Genomic DNA, 12317 nt, shown 5'->3' with positions numbered 1-12317 from the left:
TGGTGGGACTGTAAACTAGTTCAACCATTGTGGAAGTCAGTGTGGCGATTCCTCAGGGATCTAGAACTAGAAATACCATTTGACCCAGCAATCCCATTACTGGGTATATACCCAAAGGACTATAAATCATGCTGCTATAAAGACACATGCACACGTATGTTTACTGCGGCATTATTCACAATAGCAAAGACTTGGAACCAAGCCAAATGTCCAACAATGATAGACTGGATTAAGAAAATGTGGCACATATACACCATGGAATACTATGCAGCCATAAAAAATGATGAGTTCATGTCCTTTGTAGGGACATGGATGAAATTGGAAACCATCATTCTCAGTAAACTATCGCAAGAACAAAAAACCAAACACCGCATATTCTCACTCATAGGTGGGAACTGAACAATGAGATCACATGGACACAGGAAGGGGAACATCACACTCTGGGGACTGTTGTGGGGTGGGGGGAGGGGGGAGGGATAGCACTGGGGGATATACCTAATGCTAGATGACGAGTTAGTGGGTGCAGCACACCAGCATGGCACATGTATACGTATGTAACTAACCTGCACAATCTGCACATGTACCCTAAAACTTAAAGTATAATAATAATAAAAAAAATAATTAAAAAAAAAAGCAGCTCTGAAAACCAATCAGACATGGGGTCATTAGCAGCAAGAGATTTGGGTCAGAGGTTGTTAGACTGGGATAGACAGAAAAAGGCAAATTTAAATATCTTGTCCCATATCTTTTTAGCCAATTTCCTAGTTCTGAGACTAAACTCTTTTTAAAAATTGGCTTTGCTGAAACTTTGTTCACTAAGGAATCTCAAATTGTACTTTTTAAAGCCTTGAAGCCCAGCCACAGACTTATTTATGCCTGCAAATACCTGTATGAGTTGAGTGAATTTTCCTCCTGTCAAGGTCCCAAGATAAGATAACTTGAGGCTCCTGGGCCTGTCAGAAAGTGACATTCTTTTTTTTTTTTTTTTTTTTTTTTTTTTTGAGACAGAGTTTCACTCTCATTGCCCAGGCTGCAGCACAGTGGCATGATCTTGGCTCACTGGAACCTCCACTTCCCAGGGTCAAGCAATTCTCCTGCCTCAGCCTCCCAAGTAGCTGGGATTACAGGTGCACGCTACCACGCCTGGCTACTTTTGTATTTTTAGTAGAGATGGGATTTCACCATGTTGGTCAGGCTGGTCTGGAACTCCTGACCTCAGGTGATCTGCCCGCCTCAGTCTCCCAAAGTGCTGGGATTACAAGCGAGAGCCACCACGCTTGGTCTTTTTTTTTTTTTTTTTAAGGTAATTCAGTTTTAATTTATTTTCATCACTTTTTCTTCATAATCCAGATATTTTAAAATGCAAAGAAAATTAACTTTCAATGATATATTCAGGGACTGGCACTAAAAATTTTCAGACTGCAAATGAGTTATACAAATGAAAATATCAAATGGAGATCCAGTTATCACAATGAAAGCACTCAACATATTAAAAGTTCACAAGTATTTGTATTGAGCACATTAAAAAAGTCAGTTTGCTAAGTGTTGTGATTTTAAAGAACTAATGCAGAAGTTTGAAGAAAATAGATTAGTTAACTTATAAAGAGATTAAAGAGCCTGAAACAAGTATTAAAAAGAAATTTGTGCCTTTATTAGAATGTTGTCAGTCTTTATATGCCAATTTTGATAAATTATTGTTGTTTTGTTTTTTATAAGAAATGATACTACAGAACTGCAATAGTGGTCCAACACTCTTGTCTTTACTCTTCTTTTAAAGCAAGAAGCAGTGGCGTGATCTCGGCTCACTGCAACCTCTGCCTCCCAGGTTCAAGCGATTCTCCTGCTTCAGCCTCCAGAGTAGCTGGGATTACAGGCATGTGCCATGATGCCCGGCTAATTTTTGTATTTTTAGCAGAGACAGGGTTTCACCATGTTGGCCAAGCTGGTCTCGAACTCCTGACCTCCAGAACGCCTCCCAGGTTCAAGTGATCCAACTGTCTCTGCTTCCCAAAGTGCTGGGATTACAGGTGTGAGCCACCATGCCTGACCCTATATAGAAAATTTTTTTTTTTTTTTTTAATACAAAGTCTCGCTCTGTTGACCAGGCTGGAGTGCAGTGGCACGCACGGCTCACTGCAACCTCCACCTCCCGGGTTCAAGACTGAGGCTGTGCCTCAGCCTCCCAAGTAGCTGGGACTACAGCTGAGTACCACCATGCCCGGCTAATTTTTACATTTTTAGTAGAGATGGGGTTTCACCATACTGGCCAGGCTGGTCTCGAACTCCTGACCTCGTGATCCACTCACCTTGGCCTCCCAAAGTGCTGGGATTACATGCATGAGCCACTGTGCCTGGGCTGGAAATTCTTAATACTATTTTCCCATAGAGTACTTTACAAATACTAAACCTCTATCATTTTTCTTGAATGGGGGTCATCCTGTTGCCCAGGCTGGAGTGTAGTGGCATCATTGTGGTTTACAGCAGCCTCAAACTCCTGGGCTGAAGTGATTCTGACTCAGCCTCCTGAGCAGCTAGAACTACAGGTACATGCCACAGTGTCTAGCTAGTTCTTTGTTGTTATGAAGTCTTGCTGTTTTGCCCAGGCTGTTCTCAAACTCCAGGCCTCTAGCAATCCTTCCACCTCTACCTCCAAATAGTTGGATTACAGGTGTGACCCACTGTGCCCAGTTTATGTCACATTGAAATATAGGATTTTAGATAAAATGTTTTAAGAATAAATAAATGTGGCAGCCAGGCGCGATGGCTCACGCCTGTAATCCGGCACTTTGGGAGGCCAAGGCAGGCAGATCAACGAGGTCAGGAGATCGAGACTGCGCCATCGCACTCCAGCCTGAGCGACAGAGCAAGACTCCATCTCAAAAAAAAAAAAAAAAGAAAAAGAAAAAGAAAAAGTGGCCAGGCGCAGCAGCTAATGCCTGTAATCCCAGCACTTTGGGAGGCCGAGGTAGGCAGATCACTTCAGGCCAGGAGTTTAAGACCAGCCTGGCCAAGGTGATGAAACCCTGTCTCTACTAAAAATACAAAAATTAGCCAGGGGTGGTAGCGCACTCCTGTAATCCCAGCCACTCAGGAGGCTGAGGCACAAGAATTGCTTTAATCTGGGAAGCAGAGGTTGCAGTGAGCCGAGATCATGCCACTGCACTCCAGCCTGGGCAACAGTGAAACTCTGTCTCAGAAAGAAAAAATAATTATTATTATAATAGATAAACAAATTTGATGCTGGGCTTATTTCCTTCATTTGCTTTTCTTATTTTTTTTGTGAGACAGAGTCTCGCTCTGTCACCCAGGCTGGAGTGCGATGGCGAGATCTCGGCTCACTGCAACCTCTGCCTCCCAGGTTCAGGCACTTCTCCTGCCTCAGCCTCCCGAGTAGCTGAGACTACAGGCACATGCCACCATGCCCTGCTAATTTTTAGTAGAGACGGTGTTTCACCGTGTTAGGATGGTCTCGATCTCCTGACCTTGTGATCCGCCTGTCTCAGCCTCCCAAAATGCGCTGTGAGCCACTGCGCCCAGCCTTTTTTTTTTTTTTTAAACATACTCTCACATTCTAAGATTTTCTAGAAAGACATTGCTTCATTTTGTAAGTGTAAATTACCTTAGATTTCTGTAGTGATCTTCAATATTCTGGTCTTTCCATTTATTTCCTAAAATACAGAACCAGGAAAATAGTCTTAATTAGTATAAAGCTATAATAAAAATAATATTCTATGTTCATGGTACACTGCATCCGTGCCTCATTTATTCACTCACATATTCCCTGTCCATATTCCAAATCGTGGAACAGCATTAATGAGCTAAAAACACGTTCTCGGCCGGGTGTGATGGCTCACGCCTGTAATCCCAGCACTTTGGGAGGCCGAGGGGGGCGGATCACGAGGTCAGGAGATCGAGACCATCCTGGCTAACACAATGAAACCCTGTCTCTACTAAAATTACAAAAATTAGCCAGGCACGGTGGCGGGTGCCTGTAGTCCCAGCTACTCGGGAGGCTAAGGCAGGAGAATGGCATGAATTCAGGAGGCGGAGCTTGCAGTGAGCCGAGATCGCGCCACTGCACTCCAGCCTGGGCGACAGAGCAAGACTCCGTCTCAAAAAAAAAGAAAACAAAAAAAGCCATGTTTTCTAATTCGCTGAAGGAAGGAAGTAATATTGTCACCCTCACCTATAGAGGACAGGTTTCCGAAGGTTTCCTGCATCACATCTCTGTAGAGATTCTTCTGGGAAGGATCCAGCAAAGCCCACTCCTCCTGGATGAAGCTCACATCTACATCCTCAAAGACCACTGAGTCCTAAAACATCTCACACATGTAAAGGAGGATGGGTGAGACTGACAGCACTGGGGGCCCAGACTCTATTCCTAAGAAGTTCCCATGATGCTGTGGACTCCAGACATTTATTCCATGACTTGGTTATCACTTGGTGTACACCCACTTTCTTCCATAAAGCGATTCTGATGCTAAAACGGAACTAAGCAATACCAACAGCAGAACAGGAAATGTCTTTTCAGTGAATCCAGAAAGAAAAGCATGCTGCCTGGGCTGTCCCTAATGTCTGTCTGTAGTGTGTGTCTACAGCGCCTGTCATAACAAAGTCCTCTGAATGCATATGCACAAAAATGTTAACATTAGCAGTCCTGAGAGTGTGTTTCCTTGAAAATGCCTGTTCACAAAGTTTAACCATTGAGGATACCTGAAAGGGAGATTTTGTTCTGATTCAATTAGCAGAAAGAAAAAACAAAAAAACCACAACTCGATTTTTGCAAGGGACTCAACCAACCTAATTGATGAGTCATAACTAACTAAATCAAAAACTGAAGAGCAGAAACCTTTGTGAGAAACAGTATTGTGGTAGAAAAACTTAAATTGTAATTGATGAACTGCTGAAGGCTGAATGGGGACAAGGTTCAGAGGTAAAACCTCCAGGGAGCTCAGTCTTAACAAAAAGCAAATGTTTATCAAAATTTAAAACTTTTGCCCATGAGAGGACACTACAAACAGAGGGAAAAGGCACCCTACCGAAAAGGGAAAGTTTCCCTCGTTCCCCTAGCAGGTGTGCAATGGGGGTGTGACTTGCTTCTACAGTGCCCCGTTGCTCAGACCTCTAGGGGAGCATACAGATGGGCAGGCTGTGGGGCTCCGACTCCACAGCAGTGGAGCCCCACAGCAGTGTCAAGGGGTGAATGTTTACAGCTCCTGAAGCCCCAGTGGGCGTGTGTTACAGGTGGTCTTTTAGTTTGCCTTCAGGCATCTTGTGTTGATGAGCTCAATGAGACCCTCTACCTTGTCGCAAGGACAGAGGGCTTTCTGTATCCCGGGTTCTTGCCTTAGTGTACCGGAAGAATCAGATCACACGTGGGCTTGGAGAATGAGTGAATAGTTTTATTGAGTGGAAGTGATAGGGGAGCCAGAAGTGAGATGGTCTTCCTGGGAGCTGGGCTGCTCAATGGCCCTGGCTCAGCCAAACTCTGCCTTGTCCCACCAGCCCCGCCAGTTGATGGACTGCCTCATCCGCCAGCTGATGGCCTGCTGGCGTGCCAGTGCCTGTCAGTGTGCTCTTCTGCTGGCGTGCTCCTCTTGACAACCAGCTGCTTGTGTGTCTGCCCACTAGGGTCTGGGGTTTTTATAGGCCCAGAATGGGGCATGGTGGGCCAGGGTGGTCTTGGGAAATGCAACATTTGGGCAGGAAATAACTGTCCTCACCTAGGTCTGTGGGGGTGGAGCCCTAGCCAGGGATCACACCCTCCTCTACCCAGCACTTCCCTTACCCACTTCGGTATTATTTAAAGGGACCACGCTCTTCCCTTCCCAACACGTCGGTATCACCATGACATTGGAGCAAATATAAGCAAGTCATGCATCTGGCAAGGTCTTAATATTCAGAAAATATAATCAACTCCTACACTCAACTACAAAGAAAAAAATTCAAACACCCCAAATACAAAGTTTTGGAAAGAATGTTGAAAAACTGGAACTCATGTGTTCTGTCCAAAGGATTGTAAAATGGTTCAACCTCTATGGAAAACAGTATGGTGGTACTTAAAAGCTAATTTAAAAAATGTTATCCTCCAGCAACCCATTTCCAGGTCTTTTTTTCTTTCAGATGGAGTCTCGTTCTGTCGCCCAGGCTGGAGTGCAATGGTGCGATCTTGGCTCACTGTGGCTCACTGCAAGCTCCGCCTCCCCGGTTCAAGCGATTCTCCTCCCTCAGCCTCCCGAGTGGCTGGGACTACAGGCACCCGCCACCACCCCTGGCTAATTTTTTGTATTTTTAGTAGAGACAGGGTTTCACCACGTTAGCCAGGATGGTCTCGATCTCCTGATTTCATGATCCGCCTGCCTCGGCCTCCCAAAGTGCTGGGATTACAGGCGTGAGCCACCGCGCCCGGCCTTCCATGTCTATTTTTATTCAATTCAAATAAATTGAAAATTGGATCTTGAAGAGATATTTGAAAACCATGATTCACAATAGCCAAGAGGTGGATCAATCCATCAATGTCCATTGACGGCTGAACGGATAACCAAAATGTGGTAAGCATATACATACAATGGAATATTATTTAGCCTTAGAAAATAACATCCTGTTCCATGGTATAAGCAATGGTATACTAATCGCAAAAAGCCAGTCACAAAAATAAAAATACAGTATTATTCATCTTAGAGAAGTAGATTTGTCAAACTATCTTAACTGTACATGTAAAATTCCTTCAGCTGGTACATTTTAAGATTTCTTACAATACTTAACTATAATGAATTATTGTACCAAGTAAAAAACTAATTCCTGGCCGGGCACAGTGGCTCATGCTTGTAATCCCAGCACTTTGGGAGGCGGAGGCGGGTGGATTACCTGAGGTCAGGAGTTCGAGATCAGCCTGGGCAACACGGTGAAACCCTGTCTCTACTAAAAATACAAAATTAGCCGGACGTGGTGACACATGCCTGTAATCCCAGCTACTCAGGAGGCTGAGGCAGGAGAATCGCTTGAACCTGTGAGGCAGAGGATGCGGTGAGCCAAGATCGTGCCATTGTACTTCAGCCTGGGCAACAAGAGTAAATCTCTGTCTCACCAAAAAAAAAAAAAAAAAAAAAAAAAAAATACTGATTCCTTAAAAGATGGGAAAGTATCTGAATAACACTTCTGCAAGATACATACAAATGGCTAGTAAGCACGCGAAAGATGGTCGACATCAGGAGTCATTAGGCACAAGGATTTACACAATGTAGTTGAGTGGTTATTGAGTGTTTTCCACTCATGAAAAATATTTATAAACAAAATTTAAAAATTTATACAGAGGTCAGGTGCGGTGGCTCACACCTGTAAATTCCAGCACTTTGGGAGGCTGAGGCGGGTGGATCACTTGAAGTCATGAGTTCAAGACCAGCCTGGCCAGCATGGTGAAACCCTGTCTCTACTAAAAATACAAAAAATTAGCCCAGTGTGGTGGCATACATAGGTAATCCAGCTACTCAGGAGGCTGAGGCAGGATACCAGCTTGAACCCAGGAGGTGGAGGTCGCAGTGAGCCAAGATTGCGCCACTGCACTCCAGCCTGGGCGACAGAGGGAGACTGTCTCAAACTTACACAGAGCCACTTATTGCTCTGTCAAAAAATAAACAATATTGCAGCAGTTTCAAATGTATCACTGGGGACACATAGTTGATAATGTCGACTAGAGAGAAGAAATGGGTGTTCTGGAACGTGCGGAGGAAACCAGAAATTTAAGGATTTATCATCAGCCCTAGCAAGAACTAGGCTGGGGGAATCTCAAGGACTCCTTCCTTGACCAAAGTTGAGTCAGGCTCCTCAGAACCCTCTTCTTGACCAGACTTAGAGCTTAGAATGCCCTCAAACTTGGTATCTAATCAAGTTCCATTTCCCCCATCTATGATAATTAATCAGTCTCCCAACTCTTGACACCTAACCAAATTCCATCCTCTCCCTCACCCTGCTCTTTAGCTATAATTCTCTTGTTGATGCATTCAAGATTGAGTTCAATCTCTTTCCCATATTACAGTTCTCCTGACACATATTGCAATTGTGTTGAATGAAGCCTTCCTTGACATTTTTAACAAGTTTTCAGTGCAATCTCCCTTTGCATGGAATAAGGACTTAGACTTCAGACCCTGCTTCCTATGACTGGAATGGTTGGTGATAAAAAGCTGCCTTTCTTTGGGGAGGAAGGAGGGTGTCCTGAAGAGTGTCTGTACTCACAAATCCAAATACAAGGTCAGATTTCTCTCCGGATGACCACTTTGTTGTCATCCCATAAACTGGGAGAGACTGGGGGACTGTGGGCACACCACTGCCAGAGAGAACTGCGGGGCAGAGTTCATTTCCTGCAGTAATGGGCCACGATGCCTCAGAGTGCTGGCTACCAATACAGCCTCTACCCTATGTCATGAAGGGGAATGACCAGATTTTCAATATGGAAGGTTTTCTCTCATTTGGGGAATTCTCTTGTCAAATTCCCCACCCTCTTCTTCTTTTCTTTTTCTTCTTTTTTTTAAAGCATATAGCACCCAGTATTCCCAGGCATTCTCCATCCATTTACTAACCAGGCCCAATCCCGCTTAGCTATGCCAAACAGATGCGTTTAGGGTGGCATGGCCACACAGGCTTCAATTTCTTGATGGTGTTTTTTGAAGCACAAAAGTTTTTTGTTTTTGTTTTTAGACGGAGTCTTCCTCCGTTGCCGAGGCTGGAGTGCAGTGGCGTGATCTTGGCTCACTACAACCTCCACCTCCTGGGTTCAAGCGATTCTCCTGCCTCAGTCTCCTGAGTAGCTGGGATTACAGGCGCGTGACACCACGCTCAGCTAATTTTTCTATTTGTAGTAGAGACGGTGTTTCACCGTGTTGGCCAGGCTGGTCTTGAACTCCTGACCTCCTGATCCACCCACCTACGCATGCCAAAGTGCTGGGATTACAGGTGTAAGCCACCATTCCTGGCCAGATGCACAAAAGTTTTAAATTCTGATGTAGTCTAAATGACATACTTGTTCTTTGCTCCTAGGGCTCCTGGTGTCATGTCATAGAATCTTTTTCCTAAGTCCAAGATCATTAAGATTTTTGGCGCCAGGCGTAGTGGCTCACACTTGTAATCCCAGCACTTTGGGAGGCCAAGGTGGGAGAATCACTTGAGGTCAGGTGTTGGAGACCAGCCTGGCCAACAAGGTGAAACCCCAAATCTACTAAAAATACAAAAATTAGCTGGCAATGATGGTGCACGCCTGTAATCCCAGCTACTCAGGAGGCTGAAGCATGATAATCACTTGAACCTGGGAGGCAGAGGTTGCAGTGAGCAGAGATCATGCCCCTGGGCAACAGAGCAAGACTCTGTCTCAAAAAAAAAAAAAAAAAAAAAAAAAAAAAAAAAGAAGGCTAGGTGCAGTGGCTCACGCCTGTAATCCCAGCACTTTGGGAGGCCGATGCGGCGGATCACAAGGTCAGGAGATCAAGACCATCCTGGCTAACACAGTGAAACCCCATCTCTACTAAAAATACAAAAAAATTAGCCAGGCGTGGTGTTGGGCGCCTGTAGTCCCAGCTACTCGGGAGGCTGAGGCAGGAGAATGGTGTGAACCTGAGAGGCAGAGCTTGCAGTCAGCCAAGATTGCACTACTGCACTCCGGCCTGGGCGACAGAGCGAGACTCTGTCTCAAAAAAAAAAAAAAGAATGTATTCCAATATCAAACAGCAAATTTCAACAATGCAAAAAGCACAATTACTTTTGCACCAACTTTTTCTGTTTGTTTTGTTTTCTCCCACACGTTTTGAGTTTTCTCCCTCAGAATGCGTGGGAAAGGCAAAAAAAAAAAAAAAAAAAAGTTTTCTTTCTTTACATTTCTGAGACAATCCAGAGGACAGGAATCATTTCTCTTTCCTCTCAGGAGCAAAATCCAATTGGCTGACCAGCCATGTATCTCCAAATAATGGAAACTGGGGTTGAGGGAGAAAAGCTGAGCACCCCAAGGGGATTGGTTATCTAGATGAAGAGTATACCAGGAGTCTCCTCCCACCACAAGGCATTCAGCTGCTCCCTTGGGAGGCCCCACTCCTCTACTTCAGGCTGTCCTCTTGGAGGCATGACTCAGGGGCTGATATGCACTAGGCCCTCCAAGAGACATGGCAGTGGTGGGTATCTTGGCTCAGCCTAGGCAGTTCTGAAACCCAGGACCAGGAAAAATTGGAGGGGGAACGGAAGACAGATCATTCTGTAAAGTTTCCAAAAAGGAACCTCAACCCAAAGACATCCTGATGTCTGTGCCTAGGAAAAATAAAAGGAGAGGCACAAAGGTTTTGTTCACTGAGATGTGTGGTGATTTTTCTCTGCCTTCTTCTCAAGTGAAATTTTCAGAAATAGCAAACAAATACTTTAAAAAGAATCATCTATTGCTCTGTGATAAAATAATAAACAATTAAAATACACTGCGTCTGTTTTAAACAGGATGAATAAATACAATGTTGTACTATAAAGAAGAAATAGTTGATAATATTGTGAACTGGAGAATGGAGTTGATGTTGGAAATGTGGGAGAGAAACTGAACATTTAGGATTTTTACTGCAAGCCCTTGAAGAGTTAGCCTCTGATACAGGGTGGAGAATAGGAGACACTGTATCCAATCTATCTGGAAAATGTGGGGGAAACCAGTCCCCAAGGGGAGTGCTAAAAAATTTAAATAGGCCAGGCACGGTGTCTCACGCCTGTAATCCCAGCACTTTGGGAGGCTGAGGTGGGTGCATCACTTGAGGTCAGGAGTTCTTGACCAGCCTGGCCAACATGGTGAAACCCAGTCTCTACTAAAAATACAAAAATTAGCGGGGCGTGGTGGTGTGTGCCTGTAATCCCAGCTACTAGAGAGGCTGAGGCCGAAGAATCGCTTGAACTCGGGAGGCGGAGGTTGCAGCGAGCCGAGATCACACCACTGCACTCCAGCCTGGGCAACAGAGCTAGACGCAGTCTCAAAAAAAAAAAAAAAAAAAAATTAAATGAGGTGATGCACTGTGGCTCACGCCTGTAATCCCAGCACTTTGGGTGAGACACAGAGGCTGATGGATCACTTGAGCTCAGGATTTTGAGACTAGACTGGACAACCTGGCATCTACAAAAAATACAACAATTAAGTCAGGTGTGATGGTGCATGCCTGCAGTCCTGGCTACTCAGGAGGCTGAGGTGGGAGGACTGCTTGCACCCAGAGCCCAGGAGGCAGATGTTGCAGTGAGCAAGACCCTGTCTCAAAAAAACAATAAATAAATAAATAAATAAATAAATAAATAAATAAATAAGAAACAATAAGACTGAACTGTGTGTAGTGCCCTAGGACCTACCTAAGGACCCTGAAATACAACTCAAATACAATTCTGATAAAATAATAATTTATAGGGAAATGAAATTTAGGCTTAACCAACCAAAATCCCCCAATTAACCTGATTATATAACCAGAACATTTTCTACCTGTACAGTCTGTGAAACTAAAGCCAAAAATTTGAGCTGTTCCATCTCTAAATTATCTTGAGCCTTAAAGCAATGTGATAAAGGTGGCATTGAGTCACATGACAGGCAGCTGGAACTTTCCTTTCCCAGACTGTGGATTTGCCTTTTTGTCTTCATTCTTACCTATATTGTTTCATAAAATTATGTCACATGTAAATGTTGAAGGGAGCCAGGGAAGACCCCTTCCCTCTTCACTCTTGATCTCCATTGTAGATGAACTTTCATCTTACCCTTTCTCACACAAAGACTTCATGGCTATCACACTGTCTTAAGCTGGAATGTTCAACTCACTCTTTTTTTTTTTTTTTTTTTTTGAGACCAACTCTTGCTCTGTCACCCAGGCTGGAGTGCAATGACATGATCTCGGCTCACTGCAACCTCCACCTCCTGGGTTCAAGCAATTCTCCTACCTCAGCCTCCCTAAGGCAGAAATTTAAAAAATAAATATGCATTCATTCACTCCAAGAAAAGTAACAGGCAAGGCAAAGGTTAAAAAGAAAAGAACAAGTTTTCCTCTGCCTAGCAAGCTCACTTCAAAGAGTTATAATGCTGTTTGAGAAGTCAAAGCCAAAAGAATAGGTTCCAGACATCCCCCCTCCAGAATGAAGGTGAAGGAAAAAAAAAAAAAGGAAAGAAGTCTGTATTTAGTCAGTTCTTGTTTTTCTTTAAATGCAGCTACAAGGCCACCAGCTATGCAAGGCCACAAGTTATGCTATGCTATAGATTACGTGACCTATCACTGTATGATTACTTTTGTTTTGCTTCTGTAAGTTTGCTTATAAAAACCTCGCTCAGTCTTTGT

At 44.1% G+C, this 12317-nt stretch overlaps 1 long non-coding RNA gene across 2 annotated transcripts in view; it reads right to left on the bottom strand.

Annotated features, from left to right (window-relative positions):
• The window catches only part of LOC109024269 (uncharacterized), a 67113-nt gene that overhangs the window by 49211 nt on the left and 5585 nt on the right, over positions 1–12317 (bottom strand). Inside the window, exons 2-3 of one of the 2 annotated variants that reach the window (XR_004068053.3) lie at positions 3620–3668; positions 1284–2049 (exon numbers count right to left, since the gene is read on the bottom strand). This is a non-coding gene — a long non-coding RNA (uncharacterized lncRNA). Of the gene's footprint in view, positions 1–1283; positions 2050–3619; positions 3669–12317 lie in introns of those variants that run through there. The other variant, XR_002003762.2, reaches the window with a different exon arrangement.

Source organism: Gorilla gorilla, chromosome 20, assembly GCF_029281585.2.
Source record: "Gorilla gorilla gorilla isolate KB3781 chromosome 20, NHGRI_mGorGor1-v2.1_pri, whole genome shotgun sequence".
Lineage (NCBI taxonomy): Eukaryota > Metazoa > Chordata > Mammalia > Primates > Hominidae > Gorilla > Gorilla gorilla.
Note: the sequence above shows the minus strand (reverse complement) of the source record. Positions and strands in the feature narration are given on the sequence as shown.